Below are 22,490 nucleotides of genomic sequence, written 5' to 3'. Positions count from 1 at the left end.
TGAACGCGGCGCCTGAGACCACTCGGCCAACCTGGCAGCCTCCTCATAGACGCACAGACACTTGGACATACACACGCACACACCAACAAGATTCTAGAGGAATGCCAGCGGGCAGAGAGACGGAGAGACTGCCTGCCGGAGAAGGCCAGCCTTGGCGTGCCAGTCTTGGGGACCAGACGGGAATCAACTTATCCAGACGATGACTAACCTGGGGAGGACCTTCCCTTGGACGTGGACCCGTGCCGTGGGAGGGAGCGAGGATGACCGATTCAACCTACATTACCCTTGACATAAAAAAACTCCTATAAAAACTGAAGCTGGGATGAAAGCTGGTGCGCATTTTTCGACTGTGCTCGCCCGAGTGGAGTTTCTCGTGAGATAAAGAAAAAGCTGCCCAGTAAAGGATAATGTAAATGGCAGTTAACCTGAAACAGAACAAAGGGTGGACTGCTAGGAGCCACTTTTGTGATCCTGGCATGGAAGTCCATTGTTTCAGAGGGGTCTCGTTAACACCTCCTGTGGTGCAGCTGTGATCCAATCTTCCTGCATTCCTCTCCTGAGGGTCTGGTCATTAGCATGGTCTAAACTTCGGTTACACTTAAAGGATTTCATACTTTTGACTATTAAAGGAATATAAGAGTTTGAGCTTAACATAGTTCATTAGATGTTGGTGCATCCAATGTATGAAAATGTGATATTGTAAAATGCTGAGAGTGTGATTGGTGGAGCGAAACTGGTTGCGGGGGTTGTGCAAGAATGGAATGTTTTAGAAGCAGAAGGTGCTGAGCGAGACGAGATGACTCCGGGAAGGAGCGGCCATCGGGGGATCGCACGCAGGAGGAGCCACGGGATTCGGCGGGAGGAGAAAGACCAATGAGAGCGAGCTAAAGTTAACTGCAATACACATAGCCAATAGAATCATGCCAGGATGCCTTTGTCTGTGCCATTTGCATGTTGTATAGTATGAATCAGGACTGGGCAACTCGGAGGTAGAACACATTCGTTGGTGGCACGAGAGGTGTAGACTTGTATTGAGAGGGATCCGAGATCCAGGTGCCATGTAGAAATCTGTGTATTGGGAATAAATCCATTCGTGCGTGAAAATGCCGGCTTCCTGATACCTTTCTATTGCAGAACGAGCGCGCATATTGTTGGATGAGTGAGAGTTGGGTAAGGTCGCAAATTGGAGTCAGATTACTAATTCGAGTTTACATTGGTTTAAAATTAAATTCTAACATTGATATAAAGATAAATTCCAACACCAGATACCTGTCTTTGTACTATTTCCTGAACTCCAGAAATTGAAGAAACTTAATATCGGGCCTCTAATCAGTTGTTGAGTCTTTATTTGACACTTTTCTTCTTGAGCACAAAAAAACGAACACGCATTGGAGTAAGTTTGGCTTTTAAAGGTTGATTTACTAACTACTTCTCATTTCCACGGTGACTCAACTCCAACAATAACATGACAAATATTTGTCATCTCATCAATATTTGCACAACAGAGTACTGAGTTTCGAGATCCTCACTATAATATTTAAGTCTTAGTTAAGGGATATTTTATTGATAATCTAACATCAACAAACAAAGACAGAAAAAAATGGTGGTGGGGTGGCGCGAATCTTTTTCTTCTTGGTAGGGGCGGGCGTGAAATAACTGAGAAGCACTGCGAGTATATGCAGACATTATATTCATACAATCTTGCAGCCCGAGTGAACCACAGTATTGTTGCAAGTTCGGTCGGAGAAACGGAAACGTCCCACTACTGTTCCAGCAGCGGCTTCTCGGGAAATAGGCGGAAGTGACGTCGATGCTGACTCGCGAATGTGGCGTTAATTTAGTTATTTTGTTAATTTTTTTTATCAACCGAATTAAAATATTATATAAAATAAATATTAAAATAGAACAGCCAGGTGTAAAAAAACCCACTGAGGCAAATAAATATATTTGGACAATACGCGCTTAAAGCATGACGTCATAAGCAAGCGCGCAGCTTCCGAAGGACCTCGACCACATACACCGACCCGTCCACACCGGAACAAAAGCAGTCCACCGCTAAATTCTTCTGATTTAGTGTGGAACTGACTGTAATTTTCTCAAAGGATGTCCAGTGCTACTCTAAAGGACTACGACATAATTCATAAAGTCTTTGTGTCCCGATAACCTTATCTTCGTGCGTTGATGCTTTTCGGCGTAGTTAGCTTAGCTTGTTAGCTAGCTAGCCGCTAACGACTCATCGCCAAGCAGAGATCAAGTGCAGATTTTTTGGACTTATCATTTGAAAATGTGTGAAAGAACGACACCCAAGTACAAAGAGGAACTTTGTGGAATAAAAGAAGAGAACGAACAACATCTTCAACTGCTGGACGAAGTTTGCAACCAGCCTCGTGTTGTGCTACACAAAGCAGGTTTGTACACGTTTTACTCTCATTTGCTTTGTATAGAACGACTTTCTTTCATTAGAAATATGCATCACAACATTAAGTTGTTTGGGGAAATGCGTCCAATGTTATTGCCGTTTTATTTTTAAATATTGCCTTTTACTTGCAGGTCTGCTGAACATTTGTTTTTGCCAAATGAAATCAGTGCAGAAAATATATGCCAAAGAATAACCAATAGTGGGGGGTGAACTCCATGTTGTTGTTTTTTTTTATAAAATTTGAACTGATTATTTAACATTTTACGTTTTCTGGTATTTATATCTTGTTCAAGCAATTCCTTCCGGAAGGAATTCTGCCGGACTCTAAAAAATGTGCACACTGCGGCGAAAACATCAATGGCGGTTGATCAATTTTAGTGGATCAAAATATAAAGTTTTTTAAAAAAATCAAGCACGTAATGGTCTTATTTATTTATTAACTTTGTACTGGCTTCGTCGGGTGAGAGTCAATGAACCTCCGGTGGCCCTGCACTGTTTTGTGCATATGTGTGTAGTTTCACCCCATCCAAACATTTAAAATACATTTAATGCATCCATCCAGGGTTGCACGGATCTCATCAGTGAACAAGCGCATGCTGCAAGGAATGCATCTGCATCTTTGGCTTACTATGGGCTTAAAAAGGGAGAACGTCACAACCCCCTTTTCTACCAATGAGTCCAGGAACATTTCGTTCCTGGTAATAAAGTTCCTGTGGCCCAGGTGGTTTGCATCTCCCCCGCAACTCATAGTTCCTGGTAATTTATCCAAATGACATTGAGGATGTATCAGTGGGAGGTCTTGTGTTCCTTTGTTACTCATTACTGACACTCTATGGCTGTTAAGCATCGTTGCAGTTCCAAAATAATTCAGTGAACTCATATTATGGTGTATCTTAGTCGAATTTGAATACATATTGGATAACTTTAAAATATACAGTCATTATTCAAATATGTCAACATGAAAGTCACAGTGAAAGTGTTGTTGCTTAATGCTTATGTGTAGGGATTTTGACTCTTCAAACATCATGTTGTTTTAAAATTTATTTAAAAACTGAAATTTTATAAAAAATAAAAAGGGGAATGTTGGAATGTACTTGCAGGCTAAATGTCATTTTGGGCAAAAAAAACCCAAACGTAAATCATGCAATAAATAGCAACTCTGATTCCAGGGCCCCTTTAATTATTTTAGGCATCCAGATTATAATGGAAGCAAAAAAATACCCACGATGAAACTATCTCGAAATGCAAAAAGAAATACTTGTAAACATTTTTCACTTGAAGGATTCCTCTTATCAATGACGTTATGTTGCAATGGGCCCCAGTGGTCTGCATCAATATTTTAGGGTCCCACAACAGGTGTTCCATCAGACGCACACAATAGCCTGTGTGTGCTAACTTCAGCTCGCTTCCAGAAACGTCTGTGACTAATTCAGGAATGAAATCGGGCATCAGCCGCAACGTGCTTCCTTTTTAAATGCTCGTTTATCACTGTTGTTGTGCTGCTAAATCGTAGGACGTAATTTTGTGAAATGCCCCCATGGTCCGGTCCAAATCGGGGTCGCACGCATTGATTGGTGTTCGGCAGGCACAAGTCAAGATAGCGCTGTAGAAAATAAGACAAAGTCGCCGCATGTGGTTTGACTTGACCAAACCAAATTTGTCTTTTTGTGTCCTGCAGACGTCAGACAAAATGATCTCTGTTCTGTGAAAGAGGACCCAGACTTGACTCACATCAAAAAGGAGGAGGACGAGGAGGAGATCAACAAGTCACCAGTGAACGTTGTCCCTATAAAGACTGAAGATGAAAACAAGGATGAGAGTGAGGACAAGAGAGGGGCGGAGCCTACAAGCAGCAACTCAAGTCATCACGTGACAACAGAAGGTGACGAAGACCACTGGGGGCCATCACAAGCACATAATGAGGACACATTATCAGACGCTCATCACGATGATGATGATGATAATGAGCAAACTAAAGGTGAAAGGGCATGCCACACTGACTCATTATCTTCAAAGTTGTCTTTAAAAGGGCACAGAAAAACACACAGTGGTGAAAAACCTTTTTCCTGCTCGGTTTGTGGCAAAAGCTTCTCTCGGAAGTCTCATTTAGTAAGGCACACAGGAACGCACAGTGTTGAAAAATCTTTTTCCTGCTCAGTTTGTGGAAAATGCTTCTGTCAAAAGGCAAATTTAATAGAACACGCAAGAACACACAGTGGAGAAAAACCTTTTTCTTGCTCAGTTTGTGGCAAAAGCTTTTCTTTTAAGCCAAATTTAAAAACACATACACGATTACACACTGGAGAAAAACCTTTTTCATGCTCAGTTTGTGGAAAAAGCTTCTCTCAAAAGGCACATTTAACAAGCCATGCAAGAACACACAGTGGAGAAAAACCTTTTTCCTGCTCAGTTTGTGGCAAGAGTTTCTCTCGAAGGTCTCATTTAATAAATCACTCAAGAACACACAGTGGTGAAAAATCTTTTCCTGCTCAGTTTGTGGCACAAGCTTTTCTTTTAAGTCAAATTTAAAAAGACATACACAATTACACACTGAAGAAAACCCTTTTTCATGCTCAGTTTGTGGAAAATGCTTCTCGAGAAAGGAAAGTTTAACAGAACACACAAGAAAACACAGTGGAGAAAACCCTTTTTCCTGCTCAGTTTGTGGCAAGAGTTGCTCGCGAAAGTCTGATTTAATAAGTCACACAAGAACACACACTGGAGAAAAACCTTTTTCTTGCTCAGTTTGTGGCAAAAGCTTTTCTTTTAAGCCAAATTTAAAAACACATACACGATTACACACTGGAGAAAAAACATTTTCATGCTCAGTTTGTGCCAAGGGGTTCTCTGTAAAGTCACATTTACGACGCCACACAAGAACACACAGAGGAGACAAGCCATTCAGTTGCAGCGTTTGTGCTAAAAAATTCTCCACTAAACAGCATGCGGAGAGTCACAATTGTGCTGGTGAGATAAGCAGTGACACTTGAAGCTTAAAAAAAAGAAAACAAAAAACTGAAGGAACTGAGTCTTTGTGGTAAGATGTAAATGTGATTTTGAATAAAATATGAAATATTGAATTTTGCAAAGCTCTTTTATTGACACTAAGCCAATGTGATCATTGCCAGAAGAACCATTGTGTCTGAGTGATGATGATTTTTTTTTGTGTGTTTACATCAAACATGTAAAATAAATTAATTGCCTTTGCCTGGAATAACATTTGTTAATGTTCTGCTTTTCAGTTGTCTTTTTAATCGTATTTAATGGAAAAGGTGTGAGAAGAAACGGTGCTTATGAAATCGGTTCCTTCCACAATCATCAATAAAATCACTTGTTCCACTTGCTCAACTGGCCTTCATTACGCTGTGTGAAAAGGTGAAAAACTGAACTAGAAGTTGAACTATAAAAAGAACAAGAAAGAGAAACGCAAATCGTCTCAGTTTCTCTCAAAGGTTTTGGAATGTCAGGAGTTGGCAACTTGATGGCGACTGGAGTCAGCGCTGGTTTTCTTGCTGTGTTTGGGTGGCTCGGGTATGAATGGTCTATTGAACATAACTCAAACTCTTCAAATATCCCCTTACATACATTTAATATTATGCTTTCTGAATAAATTTCTGCAAAATACACTTAATGGGTTGAGCTCTATCAAGTGTTTGGGGTTTGTTGCTAAGCAGAATCTCACTTTGGAAAAAAACTATTTTGTCAAATATACCAAATTTTTTTTTTCATGCTGTATTATATTTTTTATACATTGGATTATTTATATAGTGAAATAGGAAAATATTAAAATGTAAAATTGGAAACCACATACAGACTTAATTCAATTAACAAATATAGAAACATTTTATAAATATTGAACTAATTGAGAAGAGTCCTGATCTTGAAATAAATATTGAATTATAAAAAATACTAAAAAAATAATTCAATAACCCGACCCTGGATGAGCGGCAGAAAATGGCTGGATGGATGGAATAATTTAAATTGCACACATATTCAAAAGAACAAATATGTTAAGAAATATTCAAGTGTGAAATAAAAAGGTTTAAATTGTTGAGAATTTTACACACTAAAATAATTGAATAAATGTTGTATTATTACATAAGAAAGCTTAAATATACATTGTAAAGGATAATGTAAATGGCAGTCAATTTAAAATTGAACAAAGGTTAGACTGCTCGGAGCCACTTTTGTGATCCTGGCATGGAAGTCCATTGTTTCAGAGGGGTCTCGTTCACACCTCCTGTGGTGCAGCTGTGATCTAATCTTCCTGCATTCCTCTCCTGAGTGTCTGGTCATTAGCATGGTCTAAACTTCAGTTACACTTAAAGGATTTCATACTTTTGACTATTAAAGGAATATAAGAGTTTGAGCTTAACATAGTTCATTAGATGTTGGTGCATCCAATGTATGAAAATGTGATATTGTAAAATGCTGAGAGTGTGATTGGTGGAGCGAAACTGGTTGCGGGGGTTGTGCAAGAATGGAATGTTTTAGAAGCAGAAGGTGCTGAGCGAGACGAGATGACTCCGGGAAGGAGCGGCCATCGGGGGATCGCACGCAGGAGGAGCCACGGGATTCGGCGGGAGGAGAAAGACCAATGAGAGCGAGCTAAAGTTAACTGCAATACACATAGCCAATAGAATCATGCCAGGATGCCTTTGTCTGTGCCATTTGCATGTTGTATAGTATGAATCAGGACTGGGCAACTCGGAGGTAGAACACATTCGTTGGTGGCACGAGAGGTGTAGACTTGTATTGAGAGGGATCCGAGATCCAGGTGCCATGTAGAAATCTGTGTATTGGGAATAAATCCATTCGTGCGTGAAAATGCCGGCTTCCTGATACCTTTCTATTGCAGAACGAGCGCGCATATTGTTGGATGAGTGAGAGTTGGGTAAGGTCGCAAATTGGAGTCAGATTACTTATTTGAGTTTACATTGGGTTAAAGTTAAATTCTAACATTGATATAAAGATAAATTCCAACACTGCCTATACGTTGTGTGTGTCCCGTGGCAATTTGTGGCCCTTGCTGTGCTGCGTTCTACTGGGTTGTTGTGTCTCATGTTTATAATTCCCGCGTCTATGTCTTATGTTGCTCAATTGGTTTAATGTTAGGGGGTGTAAGAGAAAGTAGAGTGTTAATGTCTGGTGAGTGATGATAAAAAGGAGAGAGTGGGGTTTGCGTCCCACACTCACAACAAAACATGCTTAAAGTAACGTGTGGTGCATACAATATATCGTGTGAAAGTTCAAGCGATCGTGTGAGTGAATGCAACCCTGAAGCAGAACAGGGGGAAACCTAACGGTGATAAGATAAAACTGCCTGATTGGTTGGAGTGAATAAATAATGAAGTTGTGGATATTTTGGTAGTACAGAGAGGAGAATCCAAAACACGGAAAAATCTGTGATAGGATGGACCTTGCTCCGGTGAGAGTTCCACACTGCTTGAGTCGTAGTTGATTAAAAATGGGGAAATGGTGGGAGTGTAAAATTATGATTGGTATTAAAATTTCAGGGGATGATTTGCAATTAAATTACGGGAGAGGATTGGCGATGAAATTACTTGAGATAAAAAGTTATGAAACCGAAACACAAAGGCTTTATTGAGCATGTGTCTTTCGGACGTACGAAATGTGACTATTGGGAACTCTGAGTTGATTAGGAAATTGAAAAAAAAAGTCAAAGCAAGCAGGGAGAGATTGGTGGGGAAAGTGGTGGGAGCAGTTGGATGAGCAGGGGGAGTTGCAGATATGAGGTTGGAAAGATGGGGGTCGAGTGGCCGATGGACGGAAGCTGTTTGTGAGGGTTGGAGATGGGGAGGCGTGGCTGGGGTGCGGACAAGATATATAAGATATATAATCATACCCAATACCGACAAAGTGCAACGAAAGACGCTGGTGGAAAAACTGACACCAGGGGAATAACGACGGGAACGAAAAACGCTTGCAAAAGGCAAGGAACAAAATGAACAAAAATCGCTTACCGCAGAAGGGCAAGGAAAACCAATTGAGCTCAACCGAGAAGATCAATAAATGAAAACGGAAACACAAACAATGAACGGGAACAAGGTACACGGAATGTAATAACAAGGTGTCTTGAATTCACAAGTTGGGACATGAGCAAGAGCAAGATGAATATTCCGACGCTGAGTAGTCAGCGTGGAGTGTTTAAATAGTGCAGTAATCAATGACTTGATGAGTGACAGGTGCGTGGCTGGTGGGCGCATCTCTCCAGCCATGACGACATGAACAGGAACAAGCGCTGAAAGGAAACGCCCCCACTCCAGCTAGGCAAACACAAAACAAAAACATGACAGGATAAGACGGACCATGACACAAAAGGATTAGGTTTTTGGGATAGGTTTTAATTGAAACATTTTATGATCATGTTTAAAGAAAATCTTTAGAACAGGAGATGTCTAGCAATTGATGAGAGGTTTGCCAAGTATAAAGTTGGATTAAATAGTTCGGCAGCTGATTTATTAACTGATGTGTATCAAATGTAACAAAGGTGGACGACAGATGTTTTATGACGATGCGACACCAGCCCTGACATGACAACTTTTAAGGGACAAGACAGCATTCCAGAAATACCAGACTAACATCCGCATCTATGAGCTGTTTGACGTCACAGGTGCAGGATCGTCAGCCACGTCCAGGAGAAACGATTTCACAGAGACTGAATGGGAAAATTCACAAACGCACAGTGGTAAACTTTGGCATACGCTGGCTAAATTGAGGCTAAATTAGCGCCGAGGGAGGGGTCTCTGTGTGGAATTGGAAAGTATCTTTTTGGTGAATGAAAGTGTGACAGAAAAAGTGTTTGTATGTCTAAGTGGTTTGAGTGAATGTTTAAGGGACGGGCCTCAGGAAAGAAACCTGATTGAGGGCACCGGTAAGCCCTAACAGCACGTAGGATGCAATGGGCGGACAGGCCTGATCACCCTGGATTCCGATTGCCCTCCCAAGTACTGATTTTCAAATTGCTATTGGAGGCAGATTGGACTAATTAAATTCATGCATCAAGTGAATGATTGATTGACGTTAATACACAAAATTTATGCAAAACTGAAAGTGTCAGAATGGAGGTAATTTACCCCTTCTCACTGGCAAGTGCCACTCCTCCAGTTCTCTCCACAGGTTTGAGGTGACATATGACGTGTGTGACCAGAAGGTCGGAGAACGCTTCAAATAGCGCCGCATCACGCCCATCCCGGAGTTTCTCCTCAACAAGGAGGGTGATATTGATAAGATAATCTAAGTTAGGGTCCATGAAAACAGATTAAGATATAGTTGTTGCTTTAGCCTGCTCATGTGCTCCGCAGTTTTTATTATTATTCACATCCGGTGCGCGACTAGATAACATACACCCAGTACAGGATAGGGAAAATTCCGTTGTATTGTTTAGACTTTTCCATAATATACAGCACCACAGCGGTGATACTAGAAGTTAATGTCAGTGAAGTGGGGCAGTTGCGCTGTTTTCATGAAAAATTACTCACTTAATGCGAGGGTAGGTCCTCCGTAGGGGGATGCGAGAGTTACATTCGGGACAAAATTTACTTGTCAGGAACTGTCCTTACTTGAGGCCGAGGCCAGACCTACAGACCAGCATGACGGTCACCGGCTGAATGGGGACACCTCAGGTGAGATTGGCCGTGCCGTGCATCAGATATTTCTGGCCCCGTTGGGGCCGATGTTGCTGTATCTTTCAGGTGGGGAGCAGAGGAGACAGGCCGGTCTATGTGGCCAGGGCGAGACGTGAATGGAGTGAGACTTCCGGCAGTGACCCATCCAATAATGTCGTCATTCCGCAGCTGTTCTAGTTGGCCGTCCTTAGGGCGTGTCCTTCCGGTTACGGACATCATGTGAAACAGTCCATCAATGAAAAAATGCTAATCAGTCTCAGGAGAACACATTTTTTTTTACATCATTTTGCACGACATCAGAAAAGGAAAATGTGGGATTGGATTAAGGAGTGTTACTAAAAATTGTTGTACTTGCAGGTTCAGGTGGCCAAGAGGGCTAAAAATTATAAAATGAAAAAAAGGGGTGGGGCAGCTAATGCATGCAGCTCCCATTGCACCTGCGCCTTCCGCTTCTGCTGCTCCTAGGCAAGGTTCGGTTGACGCGGCACCACAGCAGACTGGCTGTCCGTACCCGGCCGGTCAACGAGGTCGGGATTGCAGTAACAGAGGTAGGGGTGGTTATAGACGGGGGTTGTGAGTGGGGTGTGCTCTTGCACCGGAGTGTGGGGTCACTGGGTGATGAGCAGTCCATACCGAGCCACTTTCTGGAATGTGCCATCCTCTGGTCCGGTGCCATTCCTGTCGCCCAGAGCTCAACCAGCGCAGGGGGCGCCACCGTTACCCACTCCCAACGCACTCTTGACACCAACCCGCTGGTACCCCATTCCATGACAGGGGGCCGCGGAGCTTTAGCGTTCGAGGACTGGCAGGTCCCTGCATTCAGGGGACGGTGGATGGACAAGTTTTCGATGGTGCTTGATACTGGGGTGAAATATTCCACGCGCTGTGAGCTCTTTCCGCATCTCCCAGTGAGTAACAACACTATCCTCCTTGTGGACTCTCGAGATTGCCTGAGTCACTGCCATTGACTGAACGAACACTGGAATTCGAGTGGCATTTCCGGATGGGACTGAACTTGACTGTGCACATCCGTTGGGGGGCGCATATGTGGTGCTCTCCTCCATTCCAGTGGCTGAACTGAAACATCTGAGGGCAGCTCTGAAACCTGGTTCTCCATCCTCCCGCGGTGGGTATGCCCTGTTCCTGATCCAACCTCCACCCATTCACCAATTGACCCAGTACATTGTACACTGTACATATGATCGCACACATGATTTGGTTTATCAAAATGCATTCATTCAAATTTAGTCAGGAGTTCATCTTGCATTAGAATTATATATGTGTTATGTCTACCGGCGTTGCCTCGCATGCGTGCAGAAATGGTATGAATTGTTTACTTTCGCTGAGCCACAAATCACATTGACTATTGATGCGCGTCTTCATCCTAAAGATCTAGGCCCCATGGTAAAGCGGTGTGTAGAGGCGGTTGGCTGGGTTCAGACGTCTATTACGAATGTTGAATACTCCACGTCACTAACAGGGTATCATACTTCAGCACCCACTACAAATTCTTCGGTTTTGGGAATGTGACTTAATTTCAAAATTTCACGAGACGGGTCACTCGGGAGAGGTAGCTCTGTGTGCGTCTCTGCCGGAGGGGTTGTGGACACGGGGCCCGACTGATTTTGGGCTCTGCTCCACAGCTCCCTCAATTGTTTTACTGTCTCTACACCCTCGCCCAGTTGACAGAATCAGAGTTGGCACAGCCTGGAGGTGGAGGGAGGCCTTCGGGAGACAATAGGAGGTGAAGACTGCAGCGTTCTTGGAGCTGTCTACATCTTGGAGAGCACCTATTCTTCCTGTAAAAAATTGTTTAATTTGGGATCTGCGTAATTCTAGTTTTGGGATTTTTATTTATTTTTTTATTTTTTTATCATAAATGGTTGCTATTTCATTTGGCTTGCTTTAAAGATTTGCCAAAAAACGGTCAAAATTGGAGCGTTAGCTCAGCGCTTAATTTATAATCTCTAGACAGTTAGATATTTGAACTCAGTGAACTACATTTTCTTTAATTCAGGAATAATTTGCCCATCTTGCAAAGCCAAATTCTAACATTGTGCCATATTAGCTGGATATCATTCGGACATTAATGCGAACCAACACTGCTGGATTGTGGTGATTATCGACAAAACTAAATGTATACGTTGGAAAATTGTTTCTGGGGGCAATGCCTGTGAGGATGCCACTGTCTAGATTATATACAAAGAAAGCTTTTACAACAGTCTGGGAATTGAAATAGATAAAGATATAAAATTTGGTGGGTCTACGTTAATTACAATATCTTATTCAAGTGACTGATACAAGCTTCACAAACAAGTTTAAAAAGATGATTCAGTGCAATTATTGACGGTCGTGTTGCGATTATTTAGTTAAGAAATTTTATTGCGGGACGGCACTAGTTAATTTGTTACTTTTTGTTGTCTCATATAACTTTGATTGGGATCAACCCCACTAGGGGGTGGGGTCATAGTATATTTCTTGCCGCATGCATTTTTTGTGGCCACAGGTTGCGTTTTCATTTTCATGGTAAGATATTTTTTCGGCGGGGATTGAAGGATTGTATTACGATTACTGGCATTATTTTAAACACATACGGGACAGAATGTCGATTATTAAAGTTAGCAGGTTCATATTCACTGAATATTTTAAACATTGATGAAACAAAAAGCATTTCTCAAATTGAATTAGAAGCACGGGTCACAAGAATGACTGGGATTGTAGGCCTGATGTTTACTGATTTCTTATATTATTCTCATATGCTAAATTTATAGTACTTAGTTTAAATGTGTGAACTTTATTGAAATTCTCAGTAGTGAGAACAAATTTGCACACATAGCATTTCCATGAGCTGCCCTCACATTCACAGCACTTCATGGACAAAGACGACGAAGCACATTCTCCACATTGGCTGTAGAGATGCAAACATACCAAATTGGGCACTGGAGGACTCACACAGACGCTATCGCCAAAAACAATTGGAGATCGGAGCACACGCACAGACACAGACACACACAGACACTTACATACACACGCACACATGCACACGACAAGATTACAGAGCAATGGCAGCTGGAGAGACGGAGAGACTGCCCGTCGGGGAAGGCCAGCCTTGGCGTGCCAGTCTTGGGGACCAGACGGGAATCAACTATCCAGACGATGATTAACCTTCCCTTGGACGTGGACCCGTGCCGTGGGAGGGAGCGAGGACGACCGATTCAACCTACGTTACCCTTGACATAAAAACTGCTATAAAAACTGAAGCTGGGTTGAAAGATGGGGCGCATTTTTCGACTGTGCTCGCCCGAGTGCAGTTTTCTCGTGAGATTATATTATTATTTGTCCAGCCGTGGTGTCATAAATGATGGTATTTTGATGCGGATTTATTCAAGTAGAACAAAGTAGGACTTCACTGAAGGCACAGGTGTGAAATGCACTGAAGTAACTTAAAAATTAACAGTAAAAAAATTACGATTGCTTAAGAATGTGCAAGAAAGGAAAATGTTGACTGATACAAGCTTCACAAACAAGTTTAAAAAGGTGATTGAGTGCAATTAATGACGGTAGTGTTGCAATTATTTAGTTAAGAATTTTAATTGCGGGACGGCACTAGTTAATTTGTTACTTTTTGTTGTCTAATATAACTTTGATTGGGATCGACCCCACTAGGGGGTGGGGTCATAGTATATTTCTTGCCGCATGCATTTTTTGTGGCCACAGGTTGCGTTTTCATTTTCATGGTAAGATATTTTTTCGGCGGGGATTGAAGGATTGTATTACGATTACTGGCATTATTTTAAACACATACGGGACAGAATGTCGATTATTAAAGTTAGCAGGTTCATATTCACTGAATATTTTAAACATTGATGAAACAAAAAGCATTTATCAAATTGGGGGTCACAAGAATGACTGGGATTGTAGGCCTGATGTTTACTGATTTCTTATATTATTCTTATATGCTAAATTTATAGTACTTAGTTTAAATGTGTGAACTTTATTGAAATTCTCAGTCGTGAGAACAAATTTGCCTACATAGCATTTCCATGAGCTGCCCTCACATTCACAGCACTTCATGGACAAAGACGACAAAGCACATTCTCCACATTGCACTGGAGGACTCACACAGACGCTATCGCAAAAAACACATTCCGAAAGACATAACAATTGGAGATCGGAGCACACGCACATACACACTTGAACATACACGTGCACATACACACGCACATTCACATGCACATACACGGACACATACACGTATACCTGCATATACATGCACACCGACAAGATTACAGAGGAATGCCAGCGGGGAGAGAGACGGAGAGACTGCCCGCCGGAGAAGGCCAGCCTTGGCGTGCCGGTCTTAGGAACCAGACGGGAATCAACTTATCCAGACGATGACTAACCTGGGGAGGACCTTCCCTTGGACGTGGACCCGTGCCGTGGGAGGGAGCGAGGACGACTGATTCAACCTACATGACTCTTGACATAAAAAAACTCCTATAAAAACTGAAGCTGGGCTGAAAGATGGGGCGCATTTTTCGACTGTGCTCGCCCGAGTGCAGTTTTCTCGTGAGATTAAGAAAGAGCCGCCCAGATATCTGTCTTTGTACTATTTCCTGAACTCCAGAAACTGAAGAAACTAAATATCGGAACTCTAATCAGTTGTTGAGTCTTTATTTGACCCTTTTCTTCTTGAGTACAAAAAAACGAACACGTACTGGCGTAAGTTTGGCTTTTAAAGGTTGATTTACAAACTACTTCTCATTTCCATGGTGACCCAACTCCAACAGTAACTGTAATGATAGCAGTTATATCATTAGTCACTAGTTGGCAGTATTGCCTGACGTGTGTTTGGTTACCAGACGAACAAGTGTGTCTGCACATAGACGAGAATGCAAGTCAGTAAATAAAGAGACACAAGCTTGCAGCATCACGTTACCTGCGTGACTTCTTAAGATAGAAGACAGAACATTACATGGTACCAGGTCGCGGGTCAAGAAAAGGACTGACGCGAGATGGACTCCGTAAGGCCACCAGAAGCGCTGAAAATGACGGGAAATGTGGACGCGAGTTGGCGAGCTTTCAAGCAACAATTCCAGCTCTACCTTGCCGCCGAGGGAGTCGGTAACAGAGCGGACGAAAGAAAAATAGCCCTTTTGCGAACCAATGCCGGAGACGAGGCCATCGAGGTATTCAACACCTTTGTTTATGATGAACCCGAAGATAAAGACAAGTTTGAAAAGGTCCAGTGGATTTAATTGCAGATACACTTGCAAGGACATTTTCAAGTCGGACCTTTCAAGAGAAGCTATATCGTCCAACACTCACTTAGTGGTGCGTAAGTGTGTTTCTGGATATTATTTGTCCAGCCGTGGTGTCATAAATGATGTTATTTTGATGCGGATTCATTCAAGTAGGACAAAGTAGGACTTCACTGAAGGCACAGGTGTGAAATGCACTGAAGTAACTTAAAAATTAAAAGTAAAAAACTTACGATTGCTTTAAGAATGTGCAAGAAAGAAAAATGTTGACAATAATTTTATTTTCCAGGAGGTATATATTTTTTTGGTGTTAATTCATTCAATTCTATACTTATTTCAATATTTGAGTATTATTTTTCTTTCAATATGTAGTATATTTTGTCTTTGAAGTGTGGGTCCTTGCTGCCTTCCGGAGAGGCAGCCGAGCAAGGCTGGATTGGTGATGGAAAAGAACGAAAGAAAGAAGAAAGATTTGATTCTCGTCACATGCTGATGTCAAAAGAAGTCTCCCCAAAAACGTGTGCGTGTGCGCTCCGCACACGTGCGAGCCCCCTCTCAGACATTACCTTCTTACAAGGAATGCCCAAATAGGACATGAATATCTAATTTTCCTTTGTTACATATGCATTCCCATCCCGCTCGTCTTCGGGATTTCCCTCCAAAAGTCCCCCAGAGGGAGAGCAGATGCGTCTCCCCGTTTGATACGACCAGTCTACTCGTGACCACCTTAAATTACTTCCATAACCTGGAAGGTCACTGACCTGGCGAGAGAATTGCCCCCACCATAAACAATGCTCAGGCCTATTTTCTCTCAGGGCAGTATCTGGTTACATCGGAACTTCAGAACCAAGACTGGTCACTTCTGTGAGCTCCAGTCCCTTCATAGTTTCATAAAGAGAATTACTTCCCAGATCTAAATTAGGCCATTTAAAAATACACTACTTTTTTTAAAAATATATTTCAATGTATATTTAAGCTTGCTTATGTAATAATACAATATTTATTCAATTATTTTAATATGAAATTATATCAATATTAATTTAAACCTTTTTATTTCACACTTGAATATTTCTTAACATATTTGTTCTTTTGAATATGTGTGCAATTTAAATTATTCCATCCATCCAGCCATTTTCTGCCGCTCATCCAGGGTCGGGTTATTGAATTATTTTTTTAGTATTTTTTATAATTCAATATTTATTTCCAAATCAGGACTCTTCTCAATTAGTTCAATATTTATAAAATGTTTCTATTATTATTAATTGAAGTAAGGCTGTATGTGGTTTCCAATTTTAAATTTTAATATTTTCCTATTTCAATATATAAATAATCCAATGTATAAAAAATACAATATAGCATGAAAAAAAATATTTGGTATATTTTTCAAAATGATAGTTTTTCCAAAGTGAGATTCTGCTTAGCAACAAACCCCAAACGCTTGATAGAGCTCAACCTAGAAAGTGTATTTAGCCAGTCAGAAATGTATTCAGAAAGTGTAATATTAAATGTATGTGAGGGGATATTTGAAGAGTTTGAGTTATGTTCAATGGACCATACATATACGAGCCAGCCAAACACAGCGAGAAAACCAGCGCTGACTCCAGTCGCCATCAAGTTGCCAACTCCTGACAAAACCTTTGAGAGAAACTGAGACTATTTGCATTTCTCTTTCTGGTTCTTTTTATAGTTCAACTTCTAGTTCAGTTTTTCACCTTTTCACGGCGTAATGAAGGCCAGTTGAGCAAGTGGAACAAGTAATTTTATTGATGATTGTGGAAGGCCCGATTTCACAAGCACCGTTTCTTCTCACACTTTTTCCAATAGGTACGATTAAAAAGACAACTGAAAAGCATAAAAAATGTTGTTCCAGGCAAAGGCAATTAATTTTATTTACATGTTTGATGAAACACACAAAAAAAAAATCATCACTCAGACACGTTGCTTCTTCTGGCACGGATCACATTGGCTTAGTGTCAATAAAAAAGCTTTGCAAAATTCAATATATCATATTTTATTCAAAATCAAAATTTACATATTACCACAAAGAGTCAGTTCCTTCAGTTTTTTGTTTTCTTTTTTTTAAGCTTCAAGGATCGCTGCTTTTCTCACCAGCACAATTGTGAATCTTCGCATGCTGTTTAGTGGCGAATTTTTTAGCACAAACGCTGCAACTGAATGGCTTTTCTCCACTGTGCGTTCTTGTGTGGCTTCGTAAATGCGACTTTCGAGAGAAACTCTTGGCACAAACTGAGCAGGAAAAAGGTTTTTCTCCAGTGTGTATTCTTTTGTGTGCTATTAATCTTGTCTTTTGAGAGAAACCTTTTCCGCAAACTGAGCAGGAAAAAGGTTTTTCTCCACTGTGCGTTCTTGTGTGCCTTACAAAATGAGACTTTCGAGAGAAGCTTTTGCCACAAACCGAGCAGGAAAAAGGGTTTTCACCACTGTGTGTTTTTCTGTGCCCTTTTAAAGACAGCTTTGAAGTGAATGAGTCAGTGTGACATGCCCTTTCGCCTTTGGCTTGCCCATCATCATCATCATCATCATTAGTATCATCATTGTCATGAGCGTCTGATAATGTGTCCTCATTATGTACTTGTGATGGCCCCCAGTGGTCTTCATCACCTTCTGTTGTCACGTGATGACTTGAGCTGCTGCTTGGAGGCTCCGCCCCTCTGTTGTCCTCACTCTCATCCTTGTTTTTATCTTCAGTCTTTATATGGACAACGTTCACTGGTGACTTGTTGATCTCCTCCTCCTCCTCCTCCTTTTTGATGTGAGTCAAATCTGGCTCCCCTTTCACAGAACAGAGATCATTTTGTCTGACGTCTGCAGGACACAAAAAGACAAATTTGGTTTCGTCAAGTCAAAGCTCAGGCGGCGACTTTGTCTTATATTGTTTCTACCGTACTACCTTGACTTGTACCCGCCGCACACGGAGCAATGCGTGCGACCCCAACTTGGACCGGACCATGGGGGCATTTCACAAAATTACGTCCTACGATGTAAACCTCCCTTTAGCAGCACAACTGTGATAAACGAGCATTTAAAAAGGAAGCACGTTGCGGCTGATGCCAGTTTTAATTCCTGACAGAGTCACAGACGTTTCTGGAAGCGAGTTTAAGTTAGCACACACAGGCTATTGTGTGCGTCTGATGGAACACCTGTTGTGGGACCCTAACATATTAATGGGGGCCCCTGGGGGCCATCGCAACATAATGTCATTGATAAAATAGGAATCCTTCAAGTGAAATATGTTTACAAGTATTTCTGTTAGGTTCGCCGGTCGGCGAGGAGGGGGTGGACCCAAAATGCGAGGAAGCCGGGATTAGGGTTACTTAAAGGGAATTTATTCAACAAAACGAAACCAAAAGTCAACAAGGTACTAGGGACAAAATAATAAAACAATGAGGGCGAACAAGGGCGCGACAGGACAGAACTGAACTAGACTGTGAAACGGGGACAATAACAAGTGACTACGAGCTATGAACAGGAATGACAGCAAAGAGTAACGGTGTCATGAGAAAAGGGCAAAGCAATTGCAGTGCTGTCCGCAAATGGGGCAATGCACCAACGCGGAGCTGTCGGCACGGGGTGGTTAAGTAGTCCATTGATTAGGGGAGCAGATGGGAGTCAGGTGTGCGGGGCTAACGGGGAACAGGTGCGTGGCTGGTGGGAACGGAGAGCTGAGGGGAAACGCCCCTACTCTGACTGGGGTAAACAAAAACAAGGACAAGGCATGGGACGTGAAAAATGACAACAAAGCCCTGCCATGACCGACACAGATCATGACAGTACCCCTCCCAGAACAACAAGGAGAAAAAAAAAAAAAAATTGTCCAAAAACGAGGGTGGGCGGGAGGGGACCACGGCCCGCGCTCGACGGATGTCCGGGGGGCCAGACCAGTGAGTCCCTTCGTGGCCCTTCAGGCGGCCGTCCGGGTGGCCAGACCTGCAAGTCCCGCCGTGGCCATTCGGGCGGACGTCCGGGAGGTCCAGATCGCCGCATGAAGTACGGCGACGAGGCTGAGACGAGAAGCGGCAGCGGGACGCCGGGCGCAGCCGAGGCAGGAGCTTGGTGCAGCAGCGGACCGTCGGGGGGCGCCGAGACAGGAACTGGGAATGGCGGCGGGCCGTCGGGCACCGCCGACACAGGAACTTGGAACGGCGGATCGTCGAGCGCCCCCGAGGCAGAGACGAGAAGCGGCGGCGGTTCATCGGACGCCGCCGAGGCAAAGACGAGAAGCGACGGCGTGTCGTCGAAGGCCGCCGAGGCAGAGGCGAGAAGGGGCGGTGGTTCATCGGACGCCGCCGAGGCAGAGGCGAGAAGCGGCGGTGCGTCGTCGAAGGCCGCCGAGGCAGAGGCGAGAAGGGGCGGTGGTTCATCGGACGCCGCCGAGGCAGAGAGGAGAAGCGGTGGCGCGTCGTCGAAGGCCGCCGAGGCAGAGGCGAGAAGCGGAGGCGTGTCGTTGTCCTCCGCCGGTGCAGGAATCTGGAACAGCGGCGGGGTGTCGAGTGCCGCCGAGGCGGAGACGAGAAGCGGAGGTGGGTAGTCTTCCACCGCCGACGCCGGAACCTCGAGCGGCGGTGGGTCGTCGAGCGCCGCCGAGGCTGAGACGAGACGCGGCGGTGGGTCGTCGGCCACCGCCGAGGCAGGAACTTGGGACGCGCAGGGCGTGCGCCGTCGGGTCGAGGACTTGAGGCGGACGCAGGGCGTGCTGCGCCGAAACGTGGACTTGGGGCGGACGCACGACGTGCTCCACTGGGACGGGGACGTGGGACGGACGCAGGACGTGCTCCATCGGAATGTGGACTTGAGGCGGACGCACGCCGTGCTCCGCTGGAACGTGGACTTGAGGCGGACGCACGACGTGCTCCGCCGGACGGAATGTGGACCTGGGGCGGACGCACGACGTGCTCCGCCGAAACGTGAACCTGGGGCGGACGCACGACGTGCTCCGCCGAAACGTGAACCTGGGGCGGACGCACGACGTGCTCCGCCGAAATGTGAACTTGGGGCGGACGCAAGAAGTGCTCCGTCGGAACGTGAACTTGGGGCGGACGCAAGACGTGGTCCGCTTGAACATGGACCTGGGGCGCTGGCAAGACGCGGGATCGGGGCTCAGCAGCCGGCGGTGAGCCAGATCGGGGCTCAGCCGCCGGCGAGGAGCCGGGACGGGGCTCAGGAGCCGGGACGGGGCTCAGGAGCCGGGACGGGGCTCAGGAGCCGGGACGGGGCTCAGGAGCCGGGACGGGGCTCAGCGGCTGGCGGGGAGCCGGGACGGGGCTCAGCAGCTGGCGGGGAGCCGGGACGGGGCTCAGCAGCTGGCGAGGAGCCGGAACGGGGCTCTGCAGCTGGCGGGGAGCCGGAACGGGGCTCAGCAGCTGGCGGAGAGCCGGAACGGGGCTCAGCAGCTGGCGGGGAGCCGGGACGGGGCTCAGCAGCTGGCGGGGAGCCGGGACGGGGCTCAGCAGCTGGCGGGGAGCCGGGACGGGGCTCAGCCGCTTGCGGGGATCCCGGACGGGGCTCAGCAGCTGGCAGTGAGGCGCAGTGGGGCTCTGGAGGCTGCAGCTGATGAGGGACCGGCGCTGGAGGCTGCAGCTGACGTGGAGGCGGCGTGGGTTGCTGCAGCTGACGTGGAGGCGGCGTGGGTTGCTGCAGCTGACGTGGAGGCAGCATGGGTTGTTGCAGCTGACGTGGAGGCAGCATGGGTTGTTGCAGCTGACGTGGAGGCGGCGTGGGTGGCTGCAGCTGACGTGGAGGCGGCGTGGGTTGCTGCAGCTGACGTGGAGGCGGCATGGTCTGTGCAGCTGACGTGGAGATGGCATGGGTTGCTTGCAGCTGACATGGAGGCAGCGGCGGACCGGGCGCAGCAGGCGGGCCAGGCGCAGCCGAGACGGGGGACCTGATCCCTATCAGCCTTCTTCATGTCGGCCAGCTGGTCCCGAAGCGAGGAGACCTGCTTCTCCATGTTCTTCTTGCCCTCCTCCTGCTGCCGCAAGCGAGTGGAGAGGCTCAGCGTCTGACGAGTCTCCTCTTGGAGCAAATCCTGTGCATCCTGCAGCTGCGACTCCACTGAAGAAAGGTCTTTGCTGAGTTTGATGTTCTTACCCTCGGCTTCAGTCAGAAGGCTGTTGACATTGTCCAGCTCAGACTGCACTTTGGCCATCTTGTCAGCCATCTCCTGCCTCTGCTGTTCGCTCTCTCCAAGCTTGACCTGCAGCTCCTGAACCTGGTACGCCGCCTTCTTCCGACGATGCTCGGAATCGGAGTTGCCTTGCATCAGAGTCTTGAGCTCGATCTGCACCTCGTCCCATTCGCTCTCGAGAACCTGCTTTGCTTTCTCCACCGACATCTTGTTCCGTTTGGCCTGCTCCAGTTGGTCATTAAGCTCATCAAAAGCCTGGTTGTGACTCTGTCTCTCCGATTCCAGATCCTCCTGCAGCTCAGCGATCTGAGCTTCCAGTTCCTGGATCTTCTTCTGTGCTGGGTTCTCGGCGGCGGCCTCCTCCTCAATCTTTGCCAGTGCAGCCTGCAGCTGCTTCTCCTTTTCGGCCAAGTGAGAAAAGCAGATCTGGAGTTCTGAAATCTGGTCACTGTGAGTGAGTCCGGGTTGCGCTGGGTGTCTAAAAGATGGTCGAAATACTCGAAGTCATCCTCGTGATCTGAGTCGACCAGAACGTGAGGGACCTGGTGCTCAAAATTGTCGGCCAAATCGGAGTCTATTATAAGGTGGTGAGGGATGACTGGGGGGTAGTCGTTTACATTGCCAAGGGGAGAAGAGTCAGACGAGGTACGGAAGGCTGAACCAACGGAAAGGCACGGGGCTGGTCGGCAGGCTGAAGAGGGTGGTTGTCCGAGGGGCGGCGCCCATGACGCCGCCGTGAGCCTCTCGCTGGGTCCTTTCTTGGTCGGTGCATTCTGTTAGGTTCGCCGGTCGGCGAGGAGGGGGTGGACCCAAAATGCGAGGAACCCGGGATTAGGGTAACTTAAAGGGAATTTATTCAACAAAACGAAACCAAAAGGCAACAAGGTACTAGGGACAAAATAACAAAACAATGAGGACGAACAAGGGCGCGACAGGACAGAACTGAACTAGACTGTGAAACGGGGACAATAACAAGTGACTACGAGCTATGATCAGGAATGACAGCAAAGAGTAAC

At 45.2% G+C, this 22,490-nt stretch overlaps 1 pseudogene; it reads right to left on the bottom strand.

Annotated features, from left to right (window-relative positions):
* Window positions 1-22,200, bottom strand: part of LOC148342328 (uncharacterized) — a 55,352-nt pseudogene extending 33,152 nt beyond the window's left edge.
* Window positions 22,201-22,490: the final 290 nt, after the last annotated feature.

Source organism: Idiotropiscis lumnitzeri, chromosome 2 (genome assembly GCF_059441095.1).
Source record: "Idiotropiscis lumnitzeri isolate Australia: NSW breed Sydney's pygmy pipehorse chromosome 2, RoL_Ilum_1.0, whole genome shotgun sequence".
Lineage (NCBI taxonomy): Eukaryota > Metazoa > Chordata > Actinopteri > Syngnathiformes > Syngnathidae > Idiotropiscis > Idiotropiscis lumnitzeri.
Note: the sequence above shows the minus strand (reverse complement) of the source record. Positions and strands in the feature narration are given on the sequence as shown.